The 23,429-nt window shown below is 49.8% G+C and overlaps 1 long non-coding RNA gene across 1 annotated transcript in view; it reads right to left on the bottom strand.

Annotated features, from left to right (window-relative positions):
- The window catches only part of LOC140411627 (uncharacterized), a 102,472-nt gene extending 82,894 nt beyond the window's left edge, over positions 1 to 19,578 (bottom strand). The window contains exon 1 of the long non-coding RNA XR_011940905.1: positions 19,369 to 19,578. This is a non-coding gene — a long non-coding RNA (uncharacterized lncRNA). The remainder of the gene's footprint in view (positions 1 to 19,368) is intronic.
- Between the last annotated feature and the right edge of the window lie 3,851 nt (positions 19,579 to 23,429).

Consider the following 23,429-nt stretch of genomic DNA (forward strand, 5'->3'; position numbering starts at 1 on the left):
CCCTCCCATACCAGCTCCCCCTTCTCCCCAGCAGCAGCAACCCAGTAATTCCCCCCTCCCACCCCCCCCCCCCCCCAGCTAGATCCCCTGCTAGCGTAATTACTCCCCCCATGTTGCTCCCAGAAGTCAGCAAACTCTGGCCGACCTCGGCTTCCCCCCGTGACCTCGGCTCGCACCGTGCGACGCCCCCTCCTTCCTGCTTCTCTATTCCCACCATGAGTATCATAGCGCGGGAACCAAGCCCGCGCTTCTCCCTTGGCCCCGCCCCCAATGGCCAACGCCCCATCTCCTCCACCTCCCCTCCTCCCCCCCATCACCACCTGTGGAAGAGAGAAAAGTTACCACATCGCAGGATTAGTACATAAAACTCCTCTTTCCCCCCTTTTTAACCCCCCTCTTCGCCCCCCACATTCGCCCCACCACTTTGTTCAAACGTTCTTTTTAATAACCCGCTCACTCCAGTTTTTCTTCCACAATAAAAGTCCACGCTTCATCCGCCGTCTCAAAGTAGTGGTGCCTCCCTCGATATGTGACCCACAGTCTTGCCGGTTGCAGCATTCCAAATTTTATCTTCTTTTTATGAAGCACCGCCTTGGCCCGATTAAAGCTCGCCCTCCTTCTCGGCACCTCCGCACTCCAGTCTTGATAAACGCGGATCACCGCGTTCTCCCATTTACTGCTCCGAGTTTTCTTTGCCCATCTAAGGACCATTTCTCTATCCTTAAAACGGAGGAATCTCACCACTATGGCTCTGGGAATTTCTCCTGCTCTCGGTCCTCGCGCCATCACTCGGTATGCTCCCTCCACCTCCAACGGACCCGCCGGGGCCTCCGCTCCCATTAACGAGTGCAGCATCGTGCTCACATATGCCCCGACGTCCGCTCCCTCCGCACCTTCAGGAAGACCAAGAATCCTCAGGTTGTTCCTCCTTGCGTTGTTCTCCAGTGCCTCCAACCTTTCCACACATCGTTTCTGATGTGCCTCATGCGTCACCGTCTTCACCACCAGGCCCTGTATGCCGTCCTCATTCTCGGCTGCCTTTGCCTTCACGACCCGAAGCTCCCGCTCCTGGGTCTTTTGTTCCTCCTTTAGCCCTTCGATCGCCTGTAGTATCGGGGCCAACAGCTCTTTCTTCATTTCCTTTTTGAGCTCTTCCACACAGCATTTCAAGAACTCTTGTTGTTCAGGGCCCCATGTTAAACTGCCACCTTCCGACGCCATCTTGGTTTTTGCTTGCCTTCCTTGCCGCTGTTCTAAAGGATCCACTGCAATCCGGCCACTTTCTCCTCCTTTTTTCATCCGTATCCAGGGGGGATTCCCTTCTGGTTTACCGCACAGTGTTTTTAGCCGTCAAAATTGCCGTTGGGGCTCCTATCAAGAGCCCAAAAGTCCGTTTCACCGGGAGCTGCCGAAACGTGCGACTCAGCTGGTCATCGCCGCACCCGGAAGTCTCACCATGATATGTTAATGTGGATATCATGTCAGTGAGGGCAGCGGAACGCAGTGAGGGTGAGACATAGGCAGAGGGAGCAGACAGATAGCGGGCATAAGGCAGGGGTAAGATCAGCCCCGGAAGGGGAGCCACCACACTAGCAGGGTGTGGTAAACCACTGTTACACCTGTATTAGGTGATGTAAGGTAGGACTTGTACTACAGGTTCGCCGGTAGCCCCTGCCTGCTAGCTCCCTCCAGTAGGAGGAGTATAAATATGCGTGTCTTCTATCCAGCAGCCATTTCGCCAGCTGCTGTGGGAGGCCACACATCTTACTTCAATAAAGCCACAGTTGTATCCAACCTGAGTCTTTGTACAATTGATCATGCATCAATTTATTGCAGTAAGATTTTCTAGAAGATGGACCTCCGAATCAAACCAGATTGCCTGCAGCTGGATCCGCAATCGAGCGACGCCAGAAAGGACTTTAATCACTGGCTAGCCTGCTTCGAGGCCTATATCAACTCAGCGACCACCCCTCTGACGGAGGCTCAGAAGATACAGATCCTGTACTCAAGGTTGAGCTCCAGCGTGTTTCTGCTGATCCAGGACGCCCCGAACTACGCGGACGCCATGGCACTCCTCAAAGAAAACTACGCACCGCAAACGAACACACTCTTCGCCAGGCATGTACTCGCCACTCGCTCCAACTCCCTGGTGAGTCCATGGAAGACTTCTGGCGGGCCCTAATCCCACTCGTCTGGGACTGTAACTGTCAGACTGTTACGGCCACCGAACATTCTAACCTTCTTATGCGCGATGCTTTTGTCATGGGGATTGGGTTGGACCTCATTCGCCAAAGGCTGCTTGAAGGGGCCACGCTCGACCTAGCGGGGACTAAGAAGCTAGCACTCCCCATGGTGGTCGCCTCACGTAATGCTCAGGCCTACCCCTCCGGCAGCGCGGCCCACCCCTCCTATCCCTCGTGGACCCCACAAACCGCTGCCCCAGCCGGGGCCTTACCCAGCCAATACGCCTGTGCCACACTCCAATCCGCGCACCCCGGGGGTCCTCGATGTTACTTCTGCGGCCAGCAGAAGCACCCCCGCCAACGCTGCCCGGCCCGCGCTGCCATTTGCAAGGCTTGCAGCAAAAAGGGCCACTTTGCCGCGGTGTGCCAGGCCCGCGCAGTCGCCGCTATCGCCCCCTCCCTCCTGGCCCACACACGATGGGCACCGCCGTCGTTCCGGACCACGCGCGGCCAGTGGGCGCCGAGATCTTCACCTCCCCGGATCATGCGCAGCCAATGGCCGTCGCCATCTACACCTCCCGGGGCCACGCGCGGCCAGTGGGTTGTGGTGATCCACTGTAATAGGAGATGTAAGGTAGGACCTGCACTACAGGTTCGCTGGTAGCTCCTGCCGGCTGGCTCAACCCAGAGAGAACTGTATAAATATGCATGACCTCCAGTGCCCTGCCATTTCGCCAGCTGCAGCAGGAGGCCTCGCATCTGACTGTAATAAAGTCATAGTTGTACCCAACTTTAGTCTTTGTGCAATTGATCGTGCATCAATTTATTACAGTCAGATTTTCCACAGAATGGATATCCGAATTAAGCCCGATCGCCTGCAACTGAATCCTCACTCGCCCTACGCCAGGAAAGACTTTACTCACTGGCGAGCATGTTTCGAGCTTATATCAACGCGGCAGACCCTACGCCAACGGAGGCTCAGAAGATAAACGTCCTGTACTCCAGACTGAGCTCCAGCGAGTTCCCGTTGATCCAAGACGCCATGACTTACACAAAAGCGATGGAACGCCTCAAAGAACACTACACACAGAAGGCAAACACGCTCTTTGCCAGGCATGTACTTGCCACCCGCTCGCAACTACCTGGTGAGTCCATCGAAGACTTCTGGCGGGCCCTAATTCCACTCGTCCGGGACTGTGACTGTTACGGCCGCCGTACACGCGAATCTCCTCATGTGCGATGCCTTCGTGACGGGGATTGCGTCGGACCGCATCCGAGAACGATTGCTGGAAGGGGCCACGCTCGAACTGGCAGAGACGAAAACCTTGGCGCTCTCCATGACGGTCGCATCCCGTAACATACAATCGTACCTCTCCCGCCGCGCTGCCCACCCTTCTACCCCTCCCTACCCCTCCTGGACCCCGCCGGTGATCTCCTCAGCCGGGGCCCTGCCTTCGCAATACGCCTGCGCCTGCGCCGATCCGCGCACCCCAGGGGTCCCCGCTGCTACTTCTGCGGTCAGCAGAAGCAACCCCGCCAAAACTGCCCAGCCCGCACTGCAGTTTGTAAAGCCTGCAGTAAAAAGGGCCACTTCACAGCTGTGTGCCAGGCCTGCGCAGTCGCTGCGATCGCGCCCACTATCGCCCCCTCCCCCACGCCGGACGCACAACGGGAGCCGCCATCTTCTCCTCCTGGGTCCATGTGCGACCAGTGGGTGCCGCCATCTTGTCCCGACCCCGCAATGTGCGCACCATGGGCGCCGCCATCTTGTCCCGACCCCGCAATGTGCGCACCATGGGCGCCACCATCTTGTTCCCCACAGGGTCCCCAGACATCCCGACATCGGAACCGCACCCGCTCGCCACCTGAAGCATCCGATGGCTACCCGCAGCTCACTTCGATGACGTCTCATCCGCACAACCTGGCCACCGCGTCAACAACGGTTAAAATCAACGGCCATGCAACCTCGTGCCTGCTGGACTCCGGGAGCACCGAAAGCTTCGTTCACCCAGATACGGTAAGGTGCTGCTCCCTCATGCTCCACCCTGCCAATCAAAGGATCTCCCGAGCCTCCGGATCCCATTCCGTCCCGGTCCGAGGCTTTTGTACAGTCACCCTCACGGTCCAGGGCGTAGAATTTAGTAACTTCCGCCTCTATGTCCTTCCTAATCTCTGCACTGCACTCCTGTTGGGCCTGGATTTCCAGTGCAGCCTCCAGAGCCTCACCCTCAAATTCGGCAGGCCCTTACCCCTCCTTACCGTTTGTGGCCTCGCGGCCCTCAAGGTAGATCCCCCCCCCCTCCCTTTTTGCAAATCTAACTGCGGATTGCAAGCCCGTTGCCACTAGGAGCAGACAGTACAGCACCCAGGACAAGACCTTCATCAGGTCCGAAGTCCAGCGGCTGCTTAAGGAGGGTATTATCGAGGCCAGCAACAGCCCCTGGAGAGCCCAAGCGGTCATGGTTAAAACTGGGGAGAAACACAGGATGGTCGTGGACTACAGCCAGACCAGCAATCGGTACATGCAGCTCGACGCGTACCCCCTCCCACACATATCTGATATGGTCAATCAGATTGCGCAGTACCGGGTCTTCTCAACAATTGACCTGAAATCCGCCTACCACCAGCTCCCCATCCGGAAGTCGGACCGGCCATACACTGCCTTCGAGACGGAAGGTCGCCTCTATCACTTCCTTAGGGTCCCTTTCAGTGTCACAAATGGGGTCTCGGTCTTCCAAAGAGAGATGGACCGAATGGTCGACCAGTACGGTTTGCGGGCCACCTTTCCGTACTTAGATAATGTCACCATATGCGACCATGACCAGCAGGACCACGATGCCAACCTCGATAAATTCCACTGCACTGCCACTCTTCTCAACCTGGCCTACAACAAAGAGAAGTGTGTGTTCAGCACGACCCGGTTAGCCATTCTCGGCTATATAGTCCAAAACGGACTTCTCGGGCCTGACCCCGACTGCATGCGCTCCCTCATGGAACTTCCCCTCCCCCACTGCACCAAGGCCCTCAAACGCTGCCTGGGGTTCTTTTCCTACTACGCTCAGTGGGTCCCTAACTATGCGGACAAGGCCTGCCCACTCATTCAGTCCACCCAATTCCCCCTCGCGGCTGAGGCACAACACGCTTTCGCCCGCATCAGAGCAAACATCGCCAAGGCCGGGATGTGTGCAGTGGACGAGTCCACTGCCTTTCCAAGTAGTAAGCAACGCTTCAGATGTCGCCCTTGCCGCCACTCTAAACCAGGCAGGCAGATCCGTGGCATTATTTTCCCGCATCCTTCATGCCTCTGAAATTCAACACTCATCCGTGTCATGTGAGGGTACCTTTAAGACATGGATGTTTAAGCAATGTACCTTTAAGAAAACAGTGATGTCAAAGAGTGGGTGGAGCTGGGCTTTAGGTCAGCCATTTTGCAGGTTTTTAGTTTCAGTTTAAAAGCAGTGTGTGTGTGTCTATGTGTTTCCAGAGAGCTGCAAGTTTTGCAGTTTGGTTTTGCAGTTTTGAAAAGTGCCTGGCTGGTTTTGCTGAGAGCAGCTTCAAAGTGCCTGGCTGTTTTGCTGTGAGCTGATTAAAAGGAGAAAGCCAGTTTGAGATAGCAGCTTGAGAAGTTCTGGTTTGCTGTGAGTTGCTTGAAGGGAGAAAGCCAGTTTGAAAAGAGCTTGGGAGTGTCTGTGTTTTGCAGTGAGCTGGGTCTCTGCCATGAAAGACTATCTTTGGATCATTTGGATGATTTAAACTCATAATAGTAAAGCTTTTAACCGGATGTGATTTTGTTTAAAGGTGTTAAGTCTCTTGGAAGTTTGAAGGAACATTTTGAGGAATTATTTACTGTTGCAATATTTTCTGAGTTATCTTTGAAGTAAGGGGTGTTAAGAGATCCAATGTTTATTTAAGATGTTAAGTTGAGTTCATGGAATAAACATCGTTTTGTGTTTAAAACCCCATGTGTCCATAATTGTAATTCCATGTCTGGGGAACAAGCCGTGTGCTAGGAAAAGCAACAAATACATTAAAAGGAGAGGTTGGTTGAACTCCATGATACATTTTGGGATTCTGAAAATGCCTCGCCCATAACAATTGGGGCTCGAGGGGGATAAAAGTCTATCTATTGGATTGGCTTTTGTGAACTTAAGGACAGTGAAGGATTGTTGCTTTTCCGGTATGGTATTTTAGTTTAAGTGGGGAGAGTGTTGTGAACAATGGCTCTTTCAGAGGCTCAGATGTTTTTGGGGGTGGAGAATGTCACATATAGTACTTTACGGACAGAAACGAAAAGCAGACTGTTAGATTTGGCAAGAACATTGCAGTTAACATTACCTGACAAAATACGAAAAGATGAGGTAATTATGGCGGTAGTTAAGCATTTAAAGTTGCCTGAGATAGAGTTTGACTCATTGGAAATGGCAAAAATTCAGTTGCAAATTAAACAAATGGAACAGGAGAAATAATTAAAGCGTTTTGAATACGAGAGTAAGAGAGAGGAAAAAGAAAGAGAAAGAGAGAGAGAGGAAAATGAAAAGGAGAGAGAAGAAAGGAGAAAAGAAAGAATAGCCCAAGCAGAACAAAAAAAAAAGAAAGGGATACAGATCAGGGAAAAAGGATAAAGAGAGGGAGTTTGAACTTCAGAAAATGGCCATAAAACATGATAATCAGTTAAAATTGGCAGACGTAAAGGGAAACGTACAGTTGGATGATAGTGATGAGGATAGTGAGAAAGAGCGTCATAGTCGAAGGCTTGGTGGGAATCTATTTAAATATGTCCAAGCATTGCCAAGGTTTGATGAGAAGGAAGTGGAAGTCTTTTTCATTTCATTTGAGAAGGTAGCTAAGCAAATGAAATGGCCACAGGACATGTGGGTGTTACTGATTCAAACAAAGCTGGTAGGTAGAGCTGGTGACGTGTTTGCATCACTACCGGAGGAGGTATCTGGAACGTATGAGGAGGTGAAGAAATCCATCTTAAGTGCATATGAGCTAGTGCCTGAAGCTAACAGACAAAGGTTTAGAAATTTAAGGAAAGAATTTGGTCAAACATATATGGAATTTGAAAGGCTCAAACATAGTAATTTTGATAGGCGGATAAGGGCTTTTGAAAATAGACCAAATGTATGATGCTCTCAGAGATATTATACTTTTGGAGGAGTTAAAAAATTTAATTCCTGATGTAGTGAGAACTCATGTGGAAGAACAGAGGGTTAAAACTGCGAGATTAGCAGTGGAAATGGCAGATGATTATGAATTAGTTCATAAATCAAAGATTGGTTTCCGACATCAGTTTCAGCCGGTGAGAGATAGAAACTGGGGACATGAGAAATACTCAAGTGGTAAAGGTAAAGGTGATCTGATGGGAGACAATAAAGAGAGTGTACCTCAGATGAAAAAAGAAATCCAGGAGGGTGGAAAAGAAATGAAAAGTTTCAGATGTTTTCACTGTAATAAACTAGGCCATGTAAAGTCACAGTGTTGGTGGTTGAAGAAAAGCACTGGGAAGGCTGATGTGGTAAAACAGGATAAGACAGTGGGGTTTGTTAGAGTGGCAAAGGAAAGCCCAAGGGAAGCGAAGGAGGTGCAAAAGATTGTACAGCCTGTTCAAGAAGTAATTGTTAAGAAGGTGCCAGATGTATTTAAAGAATTTACTTGTGTGGGTAAAGTTTACTCATGTGTATCAGGGGGAGCAGGTAAAGAAGTCACAATTTTAAGAGATACAGGGGCTAGTTAATCTTTAATGTCAAGAAATGAGGAATTATGTAGTTTGGGAAGAATGTTGCCAGAAATGGTGGTGAAAAGTATAAAGGGTGAGAGGAGTAGGGTTCCATTATATAAGGTAAAGTTGGAAAGTCCAGTGAAGAGTGGTGAAGTGAGAGTAGGAGTAATAGATAAACTATCTTGTCCAGGAATACAGTTTATATTGGGTAACGATATAGCTGGATCGCAGGTGGGAGTGATGCCTACTGTGGTTGATAAGCCAGTGGAAAATCAGTCAACTGAAGTGTTGAAGGACGAATATCCTGGGAGTTTTCTGGATTGTGTAGTAACAAGGTCGCAAAGTCACAGGTTAAGACAAGAGGAGAAATCAAAGACTGAAGGTGAAGTTGAAGTGCAATTATCAGAAACGATTTTTGATCAGATGGTTGAAAAAGAACAAGAACAGGTGGAGGATGAGGCGGAAATTTTTAGTTCAGGAAAATTGGCGGAGTTACAACAGAAAGATGTAGAAATAAAACGGATATATCAGAAAGCATATACGGAAGAGGAATCTGCGAGTATTATTACCGTAAAAAAGAGTGTTATTACCGTAAAAATGATGTCTTGATGAGAAAATGGAGACCTGTACATATGCAGGTGGATGAAAAGTGGGCAGAAGTTCATCAAGTAGTATTGCCGGTAGGGTATAGAAAGGAGGTGTTGCGAGATGCACATGAGGTACCCGTGGGAGGTCATTTGGGAATAAGGAAAACGCAAGCTAAAATCCAGAAACATTTTTATTGGCCTGGACTACATAAAACAGTGGGAATCAATATCTTGTGACAGTAATGGATGTGTCTACTAGGTTTCCAGAGGCCATTCCAGTACATAATATTACAACTAAAAGGATTGTGGAGGAGTTACTTAAATTCTTTACTAGATATGGACTACTCACAGAAATTCAATCGGATCAAGGAATGAATTTTACTTCAAAGTTATTCAAAAAAGTTATGGATAGTTTAGGAATAAAACACTTTAAATCAACTGCGTACCATCCAGAATCACAAGGAGCGTTAGAAAGGTGGCATTAGACATTAAAGACAATGTTGAGGGCGTATTGTCAAGATTATCCAGAGGATTGGGATAAAGGAATCCCATTCGTATTGGTTGCAATAAGGGATGCACCTAATGAGTCTACCAAATTTAGTCCTTTTGAACTAATTTTTGGTCATGAGGTAAGAGGACCACTTAAATTGATTGAGAAAAAATTGGTGGGTGAGAAATCGGAAATTACACTTTTGGATTACGTGTCAAATTTTAGGGAACGATTAAATAGGGCAGATGAATTGGCTAGACAACATTTGAAAGTTGCACAAAATGTGGTGAAACGGGTAGCAGAGAAGAAATTTAAAGTTCGTAGTTTTGCCAGTGGGGATAAAGTTTTAGTGTTGTTACCAGTGGTAGGGGAGCCTTTAAAAGCAAGATTTTGTGGATCGTATCAGATTGAAAGGAAATTAAGTGAGGTGAATTATGTGGTAAAAACACCAGATAGGAAGAAGACTCACCGAGTGTGTCATGTGAATATGCTTAAAAGGTACTTTGAAAGGAAAGGAGAGAAAAAGGAGGTTTTAATGATTCTAACTCAAAGTGACAAACCAAATCCAGATGACTGTGAATTTGACATACCTCAAATTAAATTGGAAAATGAGGATGTTCTTAAAAATTGGGATGAATTGTTACGTTACCTTACAGAGGAAAAGCGAACTGACCTGAAAGAGTTATTGATATCACATGGGCAAGTTTGTAGAGATAAATTGGGAAGTACTAAAATGGCTATACATGATGTAGATGTGGGAAATGCTGTTCCTATCAAACAACATCCATATAGACTTAATCCTTTAAAATTGGCACAGGTTAACAAAGAGATTGAGAGTATGCTTAAAAATGGCATAATTGAAGTGGGTTGCAGCCAATGGAGCTCACCCATAGTGATGGTACCTAAACCAGGCGGTACCCAACGGTTGTGCGTGGACTATCGGAAGGTTAATGCAGTTACAAGAACGGACTCTTATCCTGTCCCACCATTGAAGGATTGCATTGAGAAAGTGGGACAATCTGCTTTTATTTCCAACTTCCAGACATGGAAAGAACATTTAAAACATCGTATGGAGTTCTTCGATCAACTTCAGGAGGCGAGTTGGTGATGAACCAAGCCGAAAGTGAATTTGGAGAAGCCCAAATCACTTTCCTTGCGGAGTTTCCGATACCCTCAAGACAAAGGGAAATAATGCGATTTCTTAGCATGAGTGGATTTGATCGAACAGTTGTGCAAAGGTTTTGTGGCGTGATTACTCCACTGATGGACTTGCTGAAGAAACCTAAAAAATTTCAATGGACAGCGGACTATCAACAGGCATTTGACTGCCTGAAAGCTGTGATCAACAATGTTCCTGTATTGGAGCATTGCAAGGGTCTCTGTGGTCAGATTGAACTAGAGTATCTGATTCTAAAGAGAAATGCCGAGGAGTAGAGGATGCAGAGACTTTGTTCAAAGAGACTGTCAATCGAGAAGGATGTCGGCTGGAGAAAGAAGAACAGAGACAAATGGACTATATTATTATCCCTGTTTGCGTGTGTTGTTTTCTTTAAATGAAAAGGTATATTTACTGTGTGCATTTCTTAATGGATGGTGCAAAAGTGAAAAATGAAACCATCTTGAAGTTGATGGTTTATTTATTTTTTCTTGGGGGAAGGTGTCATGTGAGGGTACCTTTAAGACATGGATGTATAAGCAATGTACCTTTAAGAAAACAGTGATGTCAGAGAGTGGGTGGAGCTGGGCTTTAGGTCAGCCATTTTGCAGGTTTTTAGTTTCAGTTTAAAAGCAGCGTGTGTGTGTCTGTGTGTTTCCAGAGAGCTGCAAGTTTTGCAGTTTGGTTTTGCAGTTTTGAAAAGTGCCTAGCTGGTTTGCTGAGAGCAGCTTCAAAGTGCCTGGCTGTTTTGCTGTGAGCTGATTAAAAGGAGAAAGCCAGTTTGAGATAGCAGCTTGAGAAGTTCTGGTTTGCTGTGAGTTGCTTGAAGGGAGAAAGCCAGTTTGAAAAGAGCTTGGGAGTGTCTGTGTTTTGCAGTGAGCTGGGTCTCTGCCATGAAAGACTATCTTTGGATCATTTGGGTGATTTAAACTCATAATAGTAAAGCTTTTAACCGGATGTGATTTTGTTTAAAGGTGTTAAGTCTCTTGGAAATTTGAAGGAACATTTTGAGGAATTATTTACTGTTGCAATATTTTCTGAGTTATCTTTGAAGTAAGGGGTGTTAAGAGATCCAATGTTTATTTAAGATGTTAAGTTGAGTTCATGGAATAAACATTGTTTTGTGTTTAAAACCCCACGTGTCCATAATTGTAATTCCATGTCTGGGGAACAAGCCGTGTGCTAGGAAAAGCAACAAATACATTAAAGGGAGAGGTTGGTTGAACTCCATGATACATTTTGGGATTCTGAAAATGCCTCGCCCATGACAATTGGGGCTCGAGGGGGATAAAAGTCTATCTATTGGATTGGCTTTTGTGAACTTAAAGACAGTGAAGGATTGTTGCTTTTCCGGTATGGTATTTTAGTTTAAGTGGGGAGAGTGTTGTGAATAATGGCTCTTTCAGAGACTCAGAAGTTTTTGGGGGTGGAGAATGTCACATATAGTACTTTACGGACAGAAACGAAAAGCAGACTGATAGACTTGGCAAGAATCGCCGGGGGATTTCCGTCAACCGGTGCGGCGCGATTCCCGCCCCCGCCGAATCTCCGGTGGCGGATAATTCGGGACACGGTGGGGGCGGGATTCACGCCGGTCCCCGGCGATTCTCCGACCCGGTGGGGGGTCGGAGAATCGCGCCCGTGATTTTGTTTAAAGGTGTTAAGACCTTTAAAGGTGTAAAGGAAGATAGAATAGGAACATTTTGAGGAATTATTTACTGTTGCAATATTTTCTGAGTTGTCTTTGAAGTAAGGGGTGTTAAGAGATCCTATGTTTATTTAAGATGTTAAGTTGAGTTCATGGAATAAACATTGTTTTGTGTTTAAAAACCCACGTGTCCATAATTGTAATTCCACGTCTAGGGAACAAGCCGTGTGCTAGGAAAAGCAACAAATACATTAAAGGGAGAAATTGGTTGAACTCCATGATACATTTTGGGGTTCTGAAAACGCCTCGCCCATAACACAGAGACATATTGCAGTGAAATATTTTGGTAACAATGAATAGTTCCAAGTGAATGAATCAAGTCCTCAGGGTTGTTAAATTATGATAGTAACTTTATGAAGGGTTTATATGTTGGCAGTAAGAACAGAAAGTGCTGTGAAAACTCAGCAAATATGGCAGCATCTTTGGAGAGGGAAACAGAGCATGACTCTTTTTTGGAACTGAAAGAAGGTAGAAACATGATTGGTTTTATATTGTTGAAAAAAGATTTAGAACAAAAAGGAAGGTCAGGGATAGGTTTGAGGGTGGGAGAGATTCAATGGACAGGATCTTCCTCCCCCACAGCGTTTTTAGGGCAGCAGGGACGGCTCATCGTTGGTCACCGGTGGGATCTTCCAGTCTTCTGGTCCTGTCGATGTCTACATTGTTTTGCTTGGCTCCCCTGTCTCGCCACCAGCGGATCCGTTGCGGTGGGGGTCACCTTCAGTGGACCAGAAGACTTGGCCAGAGGGAAGGACCAGAAAATCCTGGCTATTAAATGAAGTGCTAATGACAGAATAAAGGACAGCGATGTGTGAAAGTAGAACCATGAAACCAGGATACAGATTCACACTTGGTTAAAAAAAAATCAAAATGGATCATGGTCTAAAGTTGCTGATCTTGGTATTGAGTCCAGAAGGCTGTAAAGTGCCTAACTAGAAGATGAGGTGCTCTTTCTCCAGCTTACATTGATCTTCACTGAGGCCAAGTACAGAAATGTTAGCATGACAGCAAGATGGTGAATTAAAATAGCAAGCAACCAGAATGTTGGGGTCATACTTGCAGATTGGGTCGAGGTATTCGCAGAAGGTTACCCAGCCTCTGTTTGGTCTCCTCAGTGTACAGGAGACTGCATTGTGAGCTGTGAATACAGTATACTAAATTTAAAGAAGTACAAGTAAAATGCTGCTTCACCTGAAGGGTTTGGGACCTTGTATGTGAAAAGAAGGTAGGCAAAAGGGCATGTGTTACACCTGCTGTGACTTCCATGGAAGGGCTGAGGTGTTGGGAGTGACAGAGGAGTGGACCACAGTGTTGGGAGGGAACAGTTCCTTTTGAATGCTGATAGGGGAGGGGAGGGAAACATGTGTTGAGTAGTGGCATCACACTGGAGGTGGTAGAAATTGCAGAGGATGATCCATTGAATGTGCAGACTAGTGAGGTGGAAAGTGTGGACAAAGTGGAACCAACATATTGGGGGGTTGAGAAAGGGATGTCAGAAGTGCAAGAAATGGTCGGACATGGTCACAATGTTGTAGGTAATCCTTTTTTATTTCATGTATCCAGCATCCAGTTTTTTGCTTTTATTTTAAAATTTTGTGTTTCTTTTCCAGGAGAGTCACAAGAGACGAAGAGCTTTGCGTCATTACTTTTCACCATTTTTAAAGTTACTATTGTTCATCAATATGGATATGAAGTGTTGCATCGCATTGATCCCATAATGACCTATATCTTGGTTTGCCTGTTAATATTTGGAAGTATTACCTGTAACAACTTACTTATTGCTATGCTAACCAAAACATTTATAAGGTAGGAGTATCAACATTCCAAAAGAAATATAGATGCTTGAGTTAATTTTCAAAAGAAGAGTGATACCGTTCAATATTCTAAAAGTGGTATTCTTTTTTTTAAAAATATTTTTATTCTCCTCCTTTTTCACATTTTCTCTCGCAATTTACACCCATCAACAATAAACAATAATCAGCAAGATATGTCAATCCCCATAATAACAATGATCCCATCCGCCCACCAACCCCCAAACATCAGCCCGCATGTTTACATAAACAAATGACAAAAGGGAATCAGGAATTACCCAGAGTCACCCTTAATCTACACAGCCCCCCTGCCCCCCACCCCCTCACCCCAACTAATGTTCAATGTTATCCAGTTCTTGAAAGTGCATAATAAATAGTGCCCATGACTTGTAGAACCCCTCCGAGCTTCCCCTCAGTTCGAACTTAACCTTCTCAAGGGTCAAGTATTCCAACAGGTCCCCCCGCCACGCCAGGGCACTGGGTGGAGAGGCTGCTCTCCATCCCAGCAGGATCCGCCTTTGGGCGATCAACGAGGCGAAGGCTATGATATCTGCCTCTGTACCCGTTTCCAACCCTGGCTGGTCCGACACCCCGAATATGGCCTCCTCGGGACCTGGGTCCAGTTTTACACACACCACCTTGGAAATTACCCTAAACACCTCCTTCCAGTACTCCCCTAGCTTTGGACAGGACCAAAACATATGAACGTGATTAGCGCCCCCCCCCTCCCCCTCCACCCCCGCGCAACGCTCACACACATCCTCTACTCCTTCAAAAAATCGGCTCATCCTCGCCCTCGTGAGGTGCGCTCTATATACCACCTTCAGCTGCATCAGCCCCAACCTCGCACATGAGGTGGAGGAATTCACTCTCCGGAGCACCTCATACCAGACCCCCTCCTCTATAACCTCTCCCAGCTCTTCCTCCCACTTTGCTTTGATCCCTTCCCGTGGTGCCTTATCCTCTTCCAAAATAGCTCCGTACACCGCTGACACTGCCTCCTTCTCCAGTCTCCTTGTCATCAACACCTCCTCCGGCAATGTGAAGGCCTGTTCCTCTGGGAAGCTCTGTAACTCCTTCCTGGCAAAATCCCGAACCTGCATGTACCTAAACACTTCTCCCTGCTCTAGCCCATACTTTGCTTCCAGCTCTCTCAATCCTGCAAACCGACCCCGAAGAAACAAATCTTTTAGCGTCTTAATCCCCTTCTCTTCCCATTTCCGAAAACTTCCATCCCACGTCCCTGGCTCAAATCTGTGGTTCCCCCGAATCGGCATTTCCCTTGACCTTAAACCCAACCCGAAGTGTTGGCGAAACTGCCTCCAGATTTTCAATGAAGCTATTATTACCGGACTCCCTGAATATTTCCCCGGAGCTATCGGGAGCGGCGCTGTTGCTAGTGCCTTCAGCCCCGACTCCCTGCACAAACTCTCCTCCATTCTGACCCACTGAGAATCAACCCCTCTGACCCAGCTCCGCACTTTCTCCACATTTGCCGCCCAGTAGTAGTACAAGAGGTTCGGGAGACCCAAACCCCCTGCCTGCCTTCCCCTCTGTAGCAGCACCTTTTTCACTCTGGCCACCTTCCCTCCCCATATGAATGAGGTAATCCTTCCCTCAATCTCCCTGAAAAAAGACTTTGGCAGGAAAATCGGTAGGCATTGAAAAATAAACAGGAATCGCGGCAACACATTCATTTTAACCACCTATACCCGACCTGCCAGTGACAGAGGAAGGCCATCCCACCTTGCCAGATTGGCTTTCACTCTCCCCACCAAACTAGTGATGTTGTACCTGTGAAACCTCCCCCACTCCCGGGCAACCTCCACCCCCAGATACCTAAAATTAGTCCCTGCTCTACGGAATGGCAGCCCCTCCTCCCCTGCCCCCACCCCCAGCCGAGACACCACAAAATACTCACTCTTGTCCAGGTTCAGCTTGTACCCCAAGAAAGACCCAAATACCCGCAGTAGCTCCAATATTCCTGCTATCGACGCACTTGGTTCCGACACATACAGCAGCAAGTCGTCGGCATATAAGGACATCCTATGCTCTATCCCCCACTGCACTATTCCTTTCCATGCTCCCGAACTTCTCAATGCGATGGCCAACGGCTCAATCGCAAGTGCAAACAGCAGGGGGGACATAGGTCATCCCTGTCTCGTCCCACGGTGGAGAGAAAATGATCTCAAACTGATATTATTTGTGCGGACACTTGCCTTCGGCTCCTTATAGAATAGCTTTACCCAGTTCACAAACCTTGGTCCAATCCCAAACCGCTCCAGCACTGCCATCAGATACACCCATTCTACCCGATCAAACGCCTTCTCGGCGTCAAATGCCACAAATACCTGTTTCCTTCCCTTCCGCCGGTGCCATAACAACGTTAAAAACCCTCCTAATGTTCGAAAACAGCCGCCTCCCTTTCACGAACCCCGTCTGATCCTCCCCTATCACCTTCGGGAGGCACTCCTCCAGCCTACCCGCCAGTACCTTCACCAACACTTTTGCGTCCACATTCAGAAGTGATATGGGGCTATATGACCCACACTCCATCGGATCCTTATCTTTTTTTAGCAACAGGGAAATCGATGCCTGCCCCAAGGTTTGCGGCAACACCCCCTTCCCTATCGCCTCCTCAAACATCCCCACCATCAGGGGTGCCAACCTATCCTTAAATTTTTTATAATATTCCACCGGAAAACCATCTGGCCCTGCCACCTTACCCGACTGCATCCTCCCAATCGCATCCTTTATGTCCTGCACCACTATTGCTCCTTCTAATGTAGCCCTGTCCCCCTCCCCTAGCCTCGGGTTCTGCAACCCATCTAGAAATTCCTGCATCTCACGGTCTCCCCCGGGTGGCTCTGACTTGTACAACCTCTCATAAAACTCCTCAAAAACCTTGTTAATCAGCACTGGAGCCACCACTAACTTCCCTGCCCTATCCTTCACCTGAAGAATTTCCCTTGCCGCTGCCTCCCTCCAGAGCTGACCATGTTCATAAACTGCCCCTCTTGCTCGTCTCAGTTGGCGCACCGCCTTACTGGTGGACAGTTGGTCGAAGCTCGCCTGTAGTTCCTTCCTCTTTTCCAGCTTCGCTGGGTCCCCATCCTCTGCATGCCTCCTATCTATCTCCAACATCTCAAATAATTACCCTCTGCCGCTCCAACCTCTCCTCTTTGTCCACCCTGGCCTTAAACAAAATTACCTCACCCCTCACCACCGCCTTTAGAGCCACCCAGACGACTGCCTTCGACACCTCACCCGTACAATTGAAACCTACATATTCCTTAATTACCTTTTCAATTTTCACACAGAACACTTGGTTCCCCAAAAGCCCCACATCCAGTTTCCACCCCGGTCTCTGCGCTGCCCCCTTCTCCAGCACCATATCCACCCAATGTGGAGCGTGATCTGACACTGCAATTGCAGAGTATTCCGACCCCTGGACTCCAGCCAGCAAAGCCTTCCCCACCACAAAAAAGTCGATCCGCGAGTATACCTTATGGACCACTGAGAAAAACGAGTACTCCCGTTCCCTTGGGTGCAGGAACCTCCAAGGGTCCACATCTCCCATTTCCACCATTAGCCCAGCCAGCCACCCCCCCTCCCCCCCCACCTTTCTTATCCACCATCACCATACCACCGGGCCCTGCCCCATAAGCCTGATCCGCCCCCGTCCATTGTTAACATCGAACCCCTTTCCCCCCTCCCAAGAACCCCCCCTACAAAAACATCACCCAACATCCATCCCTCCACCCCCTCTTGCTCGCCTCGTAGGCCCATTAAAGCCTGCTATCCAGGCTCCAACGTCCGCAGCCCTCCTCTCACCTCACCCCCGTTCACTAACTGACTTTAGTTAGCTAGCGCGGGTGGCTCCCCCCGCCAAGACCTCTCGCCCCCTTCCACCGAGTCCAAGAGAAAGAAACTCCAAAACAAACCCAACAATCCAACCCCTACAATTCACGAACATAACATTTAACCGTCGCAACACAGAACGTCATTAACTTGAACTCTGTAACAATGCAAAGAGAAGTAAATTTCAATACAAATCAGTAAAAAGAAAGTTGTAACATTTGTACATTTTCCAGCTGCTCAAACACAGTCCACTGTCTCTCTTCCAGTTCCGCTCTTCACGTCTGTCCCAAGCCTTCTGCCCTCACGAACGCCTCAGCCGCCTCCGCTGTCTCAAAATAAAAGTCTTTGGCGTTATATGTTACTCTCAACTTCGCCGGGTACACCACACCAAATCGCACCCCCTTCTTGTACAAAGCCGCCTTCACTCGTCCAAACACTGCTCGTCTTTTTGCCAACTCCACCGTCAAGTCCTGGTTGATCCAAACCGCAGGACCATCCCACAGCACTTCACCCTCCTGCTTCGCCCAGCTTAATACCTTCTCCTTCATGCAAAACTCATGGAAGCAGATAATTACTGCCCTTGGCGGCTTGTTCACTTTGGGCTTCGGCCTTAATGACCGATGAGCTCGGTCTAGCTCGTACAGGGTGGGGCTCTCACCCTCCCCCATCAGCTCCGCCAACTTCTTAGCGAAGTATTGCATTGGCCTTGGGCCCTCTGTCCCTTCGGGCAAGCCCACAATTCTCAAATTGTGCCGCCTTGAGCCGTTTTCCAAGTCTTCCAGCTTTGCTCGGAGTCCTCTGTTAACCTCCACCACCCTACGCAGCTCGTCCCCCATCGAGGTGACCTGGTCGCTGTGTCGTGTCACGGTCTCCTCCACCTCCTTCATCTTCTCGCCCTGCTCTCTCACCTCGGCCGATGCCTTTGCCACCTCCACCCTCATCGGGCCGATTGCCTCCTCCACCAATGACTTCAACACGACCGCCACCTCTTTCCTCAAGGCCTCCATGTGCCTCACAAACTGTTTTTCCAGCTCCACCGCCATCACCTCGGTCATCTTCTCACACCGTAAGTGTGGCCCCGCCTTGCAGATCGGCTTCCACCATCCTGTCAACACTTTTGCTCGTCTTCTCCTTCGGCGGCGAACCCGCGTTTCCTCCTTTCTTCGACGCTGCTCTTCGCATCCTTTAGCGACTTATTGTTTTTTATCTTCTTTCTTTTCTCCTCTCTCCCTCTTCACCCTCCTGTCCTTCATCAATCTGACATTCTTTTTTTGAAAAAAAAGGGGAGAGAAAAAAAAACTTTCACCAAACTTCCTTAAACCGTTCTTTCTTTCTCCTCTGCATTCACCCAGAGCTCTCCTGGGACCAGGCTTCAACCTTCTTTCTTCTTCCTAAGTGGGAGCCATCCGACGTGGAGCACCCTCCCTACATAGTGCCCTGGCCTCGGGCCTGCCGCCTCAGCCTCCTCATAGCTCCGCCCCCGCTGCTCTAACCTGCCGCGCCGGGCCCAGCGCCTCAGCCCCCGCCGCCTGACACCAGCTGGTTTTTAAACCAGCCCCGCTGGCTGCTCGTGATGGCCCCAAAGGCCGACGATAGTCGGGGAGTGCGTGAGGACTCGGGGATTTCCCCAAAATCGCCGCGAATCGCGGCCACCGGCAGGAGCTCTTGTTGTTGCGGCCGCCCTGCTCACCCACGCCACCGGAAGCCCCTAAAAGTGGTATTCTTAGTAGATTATGAAATTATTCTTTTCTGGATATTTTTTAACCAAACACAAGGGATTTCTAAAAAGAGTAGAGAACATGAATATGTTTCAAACCAGCGAAAAACTAAAGACAGAGAGCATTATTTACCGGACGGATCCTGCCAGAATCGGGATGGGAGAGGCCTCTTCTGGGATTCCTGAACTTTCTGGCACCTCACGAGCTCTAATGAGACATTGCAATCTGGATCCAGACTTGCAGAGTTATCTCTGCCAATGCTAGGTTGAACCGGCTCCCGGGATCTACTGCATTTGCTGAGGAGACACCAACTGGGCACTGTTTGGCACTGGTCCCACAAACGGGGACCAGGTAGAATGGCACTTGGGGCTTCCCTCGGTGATCATATGCTCCTGGTGGCTGGCCTCTGGATGCCAGTCTCGCACTGCCAGGGTGCCCAGGTGGTACTTCCAGGCTAGCAGTACCAAAGTGCCCAGGTGGCATTTTACCCGCACTGGGATCGGGCCCGGGGGCGCCCTATCAATGTGAATTGGAGTGTGTGGGGCTCAAGGGTCCCTCAGCAGGTGAGTTAGGGCATTGGGGAAATCCAGCTGCCTCGTCTGGGGGTCAAGAGATCAGAGCGGCATTTAAAAATTAAAAAGTGGAGCTCCTCAGTGCAGGAAATGTGACTGAGTGTGTCCTCGGCAGGGCGTTCCCTTTTGAAGCCCGAAAAAACCCGAGAGTGCCTTTAGATAGCGGGGTCATTCCTGCCACTACAAGCACCAGGAATCAACCCTCTAAACCCGCCCGGAAAGGACTTTTATGTTTTGGTTAGATCGTGAAAGCAGCACTGGGGATGTAGTAGTTAACTTAGCTATCTAATTGCAGGTCCCTGTTTTGCATATTATATATCATATATTAAGTTCCTGAGTCAGCCGAGATTGTAGTCGAGATAGTACAATTGGCTTCAGTGTCTAAGCTGGTGACAGAAATTTGAATCAGACGTGTCGACTGTAGCGCACAAAGACTCCATGAGACGAAAAGAGTGAAGTCGATGAGGCTTTATTAAGCGTGTCTGTTCCCCAGCAGCCCGATAGTAAACTGGCCTGCGGGGGAAGGCACCGGCTTCTTATACTTCGCCTTCAGGGCGGAGTATGAGGTCAACGGCCAACCAGGACCCGGGATCTGTCAGCCAATGACATTAGGGCTTCCAGTCCCACATGACCCCCAATACATACTACCACATTCACCCCTTGTCAAAAATGAACCCGGCGGGGTGATGCTTCGTATGGTGGTAAGGGTTTACAGGGCTGGTCCTGGGAGGATAGAACAGTTACATGGTAGTACAGTATTGGACAGTATCGTCCTGTTACAACTATTTACAGAGGGTATAGGAAAAACAAAATGTTCATTGAACAGTCCATCTTTGTTTTACATCGACGCCACGAGTCGGTCGGGCGGTCTGGTCGTCCGTGTCGATCGCCTCGGCCCCGGCGGTGGTGGTGGTGCTTGTACCAGCGTTGTCGCCTCCGGGAGCCGCACGGTTTCAGCTGTCGGTGCAAAGGGGAGGGGGACTGATCCTCCTGGGAAGGGGGCGGTCGGGGGGTGCGGCGGCGGCAGGAAGGGGGGCGGTTGGGTTGATGGTGTCGGGGGGGTGTGCGTGGTGCCGGCGGGCGCCAGATCCCGCAGGGAGACCGTGTCCTGTCGGCCGTCGGGGTACTCCACGTAGGCGTACTGGGGGTTTGCGTGGAGGAGGTGAACCCTTTCGACCAACGGGTCCGCCTTATGTGCCCGCACATGCTTTCGGAGCAGGATGGGTCCTGGGGCCGCCAGCCAGGTTGGCAGCGACGTTCCAGAGGAGGACCTCCTAGGGAAGACAAGGAGACGCTCGTGCGGCGTTTGATTAGTGCTTGTACATAATAACGACCGGATGGAATGGAGAGCGTCCGGGAGGACCTCCTGCCACCGTGAAACTGGGAGATCCCTGGACCGTAGGGCCAGTAGGACGGCCTTCCAGACCGTGCCGTTCTCCCTTTCTACTTGCCCGTTCCCCCGGGGGTTGTAGCTGGTCGTCCTGCTTGATGCTATGCCCTTGCTGAGCAGGAACTGGCGCAGCTCGTCACTCATGAAAGAGGACCCCCTGTCGCTGTGGACGTATGCGGGTAACCGAACAGCGTGAAGATGCTGTTCAGGGCTTTAATGACTGTGGCCGCGGTCATGTCGGAGCAGGGAATGGCAAAAGGGAAGCGGGAGTATTCGTCCACTACATTAAGGAAATATGCGTTGCGGTCGGTGGAGGGGAGGGGCCCTTTGAAATCGAGACTGAGGCGTTCAAAGGGGCGGGAAGCCTGAATCAGGTGCGCTCCATCTGGCCTGAAAAAATGCGGCTTGCATTCCGCGCAGATGTGGCAGTCCCTTGTGACTGTACGGACCTCTTCTAAAGAGTATGGGAGATTGCGGGACTTGATGAAGTGGTAAAACCGAGTGACCCCCGGGTGGCAGAGGTCCTCGTGGAGGGTTTGGAGGCGGTTAATTTGTGCGTTGGCACATGTGCCGCGGGATAGGGCATCGGACGGCTCGTTCAGCTTTCCGGGCCGGTACAAGATCTCATAGTTAAAGGTGGAGAGCTCGATCCTCCACCTTAAGATCTTGTCATTTTTAATCTTGCCCCGCTGTGCATTATCGAACATGAAGGCTACCGACCGTTGGTCAGTGAGGAGAGTGAATCTCCTGCCGGCCAGGTAATGCCTCCAATGTCGCACAGCTTCCACTATGGCTTGGGCTTCCTTTTCCACTGAGGAGTGGCGGATTTCTGAGGCGTGGAGGGTTCGGGAGAAAAAGGCCACGGGTCTGCCCGCTTGGTTAAGGGTAGCCGCTAGAGCTACGTCGGAGGCGTCGCTCTCGACCTGGAAGGGGAGGGACTCGTCGATGGCGCGCATCGTGGCCTTTGCGATGTCCGCTTTGATGCGGCTGAAGGCCTGGCAAGCCTCTGTCGACAGAGGGAAGGTCGTGGTCTGTATTAGGGGGCGGGCCTTGTCTGCGTACTGGGGGACCCACTGGGCGTAGTACGAAAAGAACCCCAGGCAGCGTTTCAGGGCTTTTGGGCAGTGCGGGAGGGGAAATTCCATGAGTGCGCGCATACGTTCGGGGTCGGGGCCTATTATCCCATTGCGCACTATGTAGCCCAGAATGGCTAGCCGATCGGTGCTAAAAACGCACTTGTCCTCGTTGTACGTGAGGTTCAAGGCTTTGGCGGTCTGGAGGAATTTTTGGAGGTTGGCGTCGTGGTCCTGCTGATCGTGGCCGCAGATGGTTACATTGTCGAGGTACGGGAACGTGGCCCGTAACCCATCCGGTCCATCTCCCGTTGGAAGACCGAGACCCCGTTTGTGACGCCAAAAGGGACCCATAGGAAATGGTATAATCGCCCGTCTGCCTCGAAGGCTGTGTACTTGCGGTCACTTGGGCGGATGGGGAGCTGATGGTAGGCGGACTTGAGGTCCACGGTGGAGAAGACTTTATACTGGGCAATCCGATTGACCATGTCGGATATGCGGGGGAGAGGGTACGCGTCTAGTTGTGTGTACCTGTTGATGGTCTGGCTATAGTCAATGACCATCCTTTGTTTCTCCCCTGTCTTCACTACTACCACCTGCGCTCTCCAGGGACTATTGCTGGCCTGGATTATGCCCTCCTTTAGTAGCCGCTGGACTTCGGACCGAATGAAGGTCCGGTCCTGGGCGCTGTACCGTCTGCTCCTAGTGGCGACGGGTTTGCAATCCGGGGTGAGGTTCGCAAACAAGGACGGGGGTTGCACCTTGAGGGTAGCGAGGCCGCAGATAGTGAGTGGGGGTATGGGGCCGCCGAATTTAAACGTAAGGCTCTGTAGGTTACATTGGAAGTCTAAGCCCAGCAAGGTGGGGGCACAGAGTTGGGGAAGGACGTTAAGTTTGTAGTTTTTGAATTCCCTCCCCTGTACCGTTAGGGTGACTATGCAGAATCCTTGGATCTGTACGGAGTGGGATCCTGCAGCTAGGCAAATCTTTTGTGCGCTGGGGTAGGTAGTTAAGGAACAGCGTCTTACCGTGTCGGGGTGCATAAAACTTTCCGTGCTCCCGGAGTCGACTAGGCATGGCGTCTCGTGGCCGTTAATTAGGACCGTTGTCGTCGTCGTCTGGAGAGTCCGGGGCCGAGCCTGATCGAGCGTAACCGAA

This window comes from Scyliorhinus torazame, chromosome 4, assembly GCF_047496885.1.
Source record: "Scyliorhinus torazame isolate Kashiwa2021f chromosome 4, sScyTor2.1, whole genome shotgun sequence".
NCBI classification, from domain to species: domain Eukaryota; kingdom Metazoa; phylum Chordata; class Chondrichthyes; order Carcharhiniformes; family Scyliorhinidae; genus Scyliorhinus; species Scyliorhinus torazame.